Here is a 6000-nt window from a genome sequence, read left to right as displayed (position 1 = left end):
TGGGGTGTGCGTCACACTCGAACCCTACCATCAGCTCTCACCAACTAAAATAGAGACACATCAGACCAGACCACGGTTCTCCAGTTGTCTAGGGTTCAACCGATATGGTGTCCGCTCCCGGTAGCTGAGTGGTCAGTGCGACATAATGTCAATCCTAAGGGCCCGGGTTCGATTCCCGGCTGGGTCACAGGTTTTCTCCGCCCTGGGACTGGATGTTGTGTTGTCCTAATCATCATCATTTCATCCCCATCGACGCGCAAGTCGCCGAAGTGGCGTCAAATCGAAAGACTTGCACCCGACGAACGGTCTTCCCGACGAGAGGCCCTAGTCACAAAACATTTACATATTTACCGATATGGTCAGGAGTCCAGGAGAGGCGCTGCAGGCGATGTCGTGCTGATAGCAAAGGCAATCGCGTCGGTCGCCTGCTGCCACAGCCCATTAACGCCAGCTTTCACCGTACTGTCCTGGTTTATACGTTCGCCATATGTCCCACATTGATCTCTACGGCTATTTCACGGAGTGCTACTTGTCTATCACCACTGAGAACTATACGCAAACGCCGCTGCTCTCGGTCGTTTAGTGAAGGCCATCGGCCACTCTGTTGTCCGCGGTGAGAGGTAATGTCTGAAATCTAGTATTCTTGGCACACTCTTGAAACTGTGGATCTCGGAATATTGAATTCCCTAACCATTTCCGAAATGGAATGTTCCCATGTGTCTAGCTCCAATTACTATTCTGCATTCAGGAAAGTATAAAATATGATGACATGGAAAGAGGGGAAGCTTGAAACTGTAAAATTCTTGGTATTACAACTTGATAATAAATTCAGTTGGGAGCGACATACTAAAGAACTGCTAAAGCGCCTAAACAAGTCTGTGTTTGCAACGCGAATGATGTCAGACATAGGAGATATAAATATTAAAAAACTGGCATATTTTGCTTTTTTCACTCCATTATGTCATATGGTATCATATTTTGTGGTAATTCCACAAACCGAGAAAAAATTTTTTAGAGTACAGAAGCGTATAATAAGTGTAATGTGTAGTGTAAATCCAAGAACATCATGTCGAAAACTATTCAAAGAATTGGGCATACTAACCACAGCTTCTCAGTATATTTATTCCTGAATGAAGTTTGTTGTAAATAATACATCTCTTTTCCAACTAACTGCTTAGTACACAGTATCAATACTAGGAATAAGAACGATATATATAAAGATTTAAAATCACTTACTCTTGCCCAGGAAGGAGTTCAGTATTCAGCAATGCATATTTTCAATAAGTTGCCAGCAGCCATTCAGAGTTCAGTTTCAGACAAGGCACAATTTACACATAACTTAAAAGAATTTTTGGTGGCCAACTCCTTCTGTTCCATCCACGAAGCCGGCCGGTGTGGCCGAGCGGTTCTAGGCGCTTCAGTCTGGAACCGCGCGACCGCTACGGTCGCAGGTTCGAATCCTGCCTCGGGCATGGATGTGTGTGATGTCCTTAGGTTAGTTATGTTTAAGTAGTTCTAAGTTCTAGGGGACTGATGACCTCAGATGTTAAGTCCCATAGTGCTCAGAGCTGTTTGAACCATTTGAACCATCCACGAATTTCTCAATAAGTGCAGTAGACCATTTTAATGAAAATTTATTATACTTTAATTTTTGACTATGCTTGGTTGTAACAGCCAAGTAACTACCTACAGTGTGAATGATGGATGTATGGAAAGCAGATGTAAGTCTTAAGTCTGTAAATAGTGGAAGTTTAATTTTAAATCTTGTACATAATTTGACTGTTCTTAACTGAGGATCATTGAAATGAATAATTTACTTTAATTTTTGACAATACTTGGTTGTAATAGCCAAACAACTAGCTACTGTGTGAATGATGGATTTAGTGAAAGCAGATGTAAATATTAAACCTGTAAATATTAGAAGTCTAATTTTTGATTCATGTACATAATTTTACTGTTTATTGACTGAAGATCATTAAAATTAATGAAACTCAAGTTTTCTAATTACATTTTTGTAATGTGTTTATCTGACATGTTCCACACCCAGGAGGATCCCCTTTTTTGTGGGTCTATGGAATGAATAATTAATCAAATCTAATCTAATCTAATTCTAATCTGTCAATTCCCATAATGCAGCCATTATCACGCCAGACACCGTTTCATATGAATCACCTGAGTACAAATGACATCTCCGTCAATGCACTGTTCTTTTATACTCTGTGCACGCGATGCTACCGCCATCTGTTTATGTGCATATCGCTATCCCGTGACTTTCGTAGCCCCAGTGTATTGAGGACATTCTACAGGTTCCGTTCGTGGTCAAGTACAACAGTGCAGCTTGCAGTCTTCCCCAGCATCTGCATTTATGTTGAAGCATGCATCTCTGAAGGTGCGTCCGTATATTTGTTCAACTCCTGTATTTTAGAGAGCAGGATACCATTTCGCGCTTCTTTGAAATGCACGCAATATCAAAGATAGATTTTAACTTTTTAATTATTAATTAACCACCGCTCCAGTTATTAACTTTCTGTAAGTAGGCTGTTTAGGTTTTTATGTTGGTAACGCCACGTAGCGCTCTATATGAAAATCACTGACTGTGCTGAGTGAAGTCTGTGGCTGGTGGGCATTGTTGGAATAGTCGCTATTGTAGTGTTGGGCAGTTGGCTGTTAACAGCGCGTAGCGTTGAGCAGTTGAGGCGAGCCGCCAGCAGTGGTGGATGTGGGTGGAGAGATGGGGGAGTTTTGAGAGCGGATGATCTGGACGTGTGTCCATCAGAGACAGTAAATTTGTAAGACTGGATGTCATGAACTGATATACATATATACAGGGTGTTACAAAAAGGTACGGCCAAACTTTCAGGAAACATTCCTCACACACAAAGAAAGAGAATATGTTATGTGGACATGTGTCCGGAAACGCTTACTTGCCATGTTAGAGCTCATTTTATTACTTCTCTTCAAATCACATTAATCATGGAATGGAAACACACAGCAACAGAACGTACCAGCGTGACTTCAAACAGTTTGTTACAGGAAATGTTCAAAATGTCCTCCGTTGGCGAGGATACATGCATCCACCCTCCGTCGCATGGAATTCCTGATGCGCTGATGCAGCCCTGGAGAATGGCGTATTGTATCACAGCCGTCCACAATACGAGCACGAAGAGTCGGTACATTTGGTACCGGGGTTGCGTAGACAAGAGCTTTCAAATGCCCCCATAAATGAAAGTCAAGAGGGTTGAGGTCAGGAGAGCGTGGAGGCCATGGAATTGGTCCGCCTCTACCAATCCATCGGTCACCGAATCTGTTGTTGAGAAGCGTACGAACACTTCGACTGAAATGTGCAGGAGCTCCATCGTGCATGAACCATATGTCGTGTCGTACTTGTAAAGGCACATGTTCTAGCAGCACAGGTAGAGTATCCCGTATGAAATCATGGTAACGTGCTCCATTGAGCGCAGATGGACGAAACTAAAATGAGCTCTCACATGGAAATTAAACGTTTCCGGACACATGTCCACATAACATATTCTCTTTCTTTGTGTGTGAGGAATGTTTCCTGAAAGTTTGGCCGTACCCTTTTGTGACACCCTAGATATATATATATATATATATATATATATATATATATATATATATATATATATATATATATATATATATAATGACTTTTGAACACTATTAAGGTAAATACATTGTTTGTTCTGTATCAAAATCTTTCATTTGCTAACTACGCCTATCAGTAGTTAGTGAGAATATTTTATTCAGCTGGCAGTATTGGCGCACGCAGTATAGCAGTAGTTCGAGTAACGAAGATTTTTGTGAGGTAAGTGATTCATGAAAGGTATAGGTTATTGTTAGTCAGGGCCATTCTTTTGTAGGGATTTTTTAAAGTCAGATTGTGTTGCGCTAAAAATGTTGTGTGTCAGTTTAGTGATGATCAGAATAAGTAAAGAGACTAATGTCTGAGTACGTTCAGTTTTGCTCAGCTGTTTGAAAATCAAATAACGTAGAGGTTTATCAGCGCAGTAATTCATAATTTTTCTAAGGGGGCGTTTCATTTCTTTATGCCAGTGATCGACAGGTTTCGGCTTCTACATTAAAACCATTTTCTCGTGGGTCTGAAACGTGTATTGTAAGTGTATGAATAAAGGAAATTTAAATAGTTTACATAATAGGACATGAAAAAGTTTGGGTTGCCATGTATACAGTGTAAGTACGGAAAAAGAAAAAAAGAGAAAAATATCCCTTATATTGTGCTCAGGTGAAGCAGTGGCAAATACCTGAAATTTCGAAAGTAGACGTCAGTCAGATTTAAAAACGACCAGTGATGTCGTAGAAAAAAAGCAGGTGTGGCATGATTACAAAAAACTGTACATTTTTATAAATTCAAAGTACTGCGCGCTTTGGCATTAAAAGGAGTTATGTTTTGACAAGTTTGGGACTTAAGTTTGCATGCTTTACCAACGATAAACTAAAGGTAGTTGATTACATTCAGTTAAATTCTATTTAGTGTGGGCGGATAACAGAATACGGGGAACCGTAGAGGGTGCTTGCATCTGTTGGACCAACGTGGACTGCTTACTAGAATATGTTTACTAATATCCGAATGCACCAACGAAACGGTGGAGAGCATTTAAAGGAAGCTATCAATAACGGGGCAGCACATGACAATAAAACTGGTGTTTCTTATCTCGTACTTCAGCGAGAGTGTCTTAAAAAATGGTTCAAATGGCTCTAAGCACTAAGGGACTTAAAATCTGAGGTCATCAGTCCCCTAGACTTAGAACTACTTAAACCTAACTAACCTAAGGACATCACACACATCCATTCCCGAGGCAGGATTCGAACCTGCGACCGTAGCAGCACCGCGGTTCCGGACTGAAGCGCCTAGAACCGCTCGGTCACAACGCCCGGCGAGAGTGTCTTTTTCCAGCTTAGCGGCGCAGAGGCCTAATCCTAGCTTGTGCTCCATCTCTAATCACTTCGTTGTCGACTAATCACCCCTCTTCTTTCTTGTCTTCTCCCTTATTTGATTTATTTATTTTTGCAAGTAGGCGTGAATTTCTTATTTATTAATATCCATGGAGTATATCTTCTTCATCGTATGAGAAATTACGAGGCTTTTTCCGGTATGTGCATCCCGTGAGCTGTGAAGCTGGATTTACTTTCAACGTCTTTCTTTTTTTCCTTTTTAATTGTGCCTGTTCCTCTTATCGCGTTTAGAGGCCCCGCATCGAATACGAGCGACGAGTTAACGGCGAGGTCTGTATGCCATCCAGCCCGAACGTCGTTTTTAGTCGGTTTCTCGCATACTTCTTTTCTTTATTTTTCACGATGGTTATGACGACGACGATGATATATGTTTGTGGGACTCTCAGCTATGCTGTTATCAGCGCCCATACAAAGACCCAATCTTTTCACTGTTCAGTCTCGCCGCTTTCTCGAATGATGAGGAACATCCAGTCCCAGGGCGGAGAAAATCCCCGACTCGCTCGTGAATCGAACTCGTGATCCATAGGCAGCAACGCTGGCCGCTAGACCACGAGCTGCGCACTTTTTTATTTTTCTGTACCTATACTGTTGTTGTTGTGGTCTTCAGTCCAGAGACTGGTTTGTTGCAGCTCTCCATGCCACTCTATCCTGTGCACGCTTCTTCATCTCCCAGTACCTACTGAAACCTACATCCTTCTGAGTCTGTTTAGTGTATTCATCTCTTGGTCTCCCTCTAAGATTTTTACCCTCCACGCTGCCCTCCAATACTAAATTGGTGATCCCTTGATGCCTCAGAATATGCCCTACCAACCGATCCCTTTGTGCCACAAATTTCTCTTCTCTCCAATTTTGTTCAATACCTCCTCATTAGTTATGTGATCTACCCATTTAATCTTCAGCATTCTTCTGTAGCATCACATTTTGAGAGCTTCTGTTCTCTTCTCGTCTAAACTATTTATCGTCCACGTTTCACTTCCATACATGGCTACATTCCATACAAATACT

The sequence above is a fragment of the Schistocerca serialis genome, chromosome 5 (assembly GCF_023864345.2).
Source record: "Schistocerca serialis cubense isolate TAMUIC-IGC-003099 chromosome 5, iqSchSeri2.2, whole genome shotgun sequence".
In the NCBI taxonomy this organism is placed as follows: Eukaryota; Metazoa; Arthropoda; class Insecta; order Orthoptera; family Acrididae; genus Schistocerca; species Schistocerca serialis.
Note: the sequence above shows the minus strand (reverse complement) of the source record.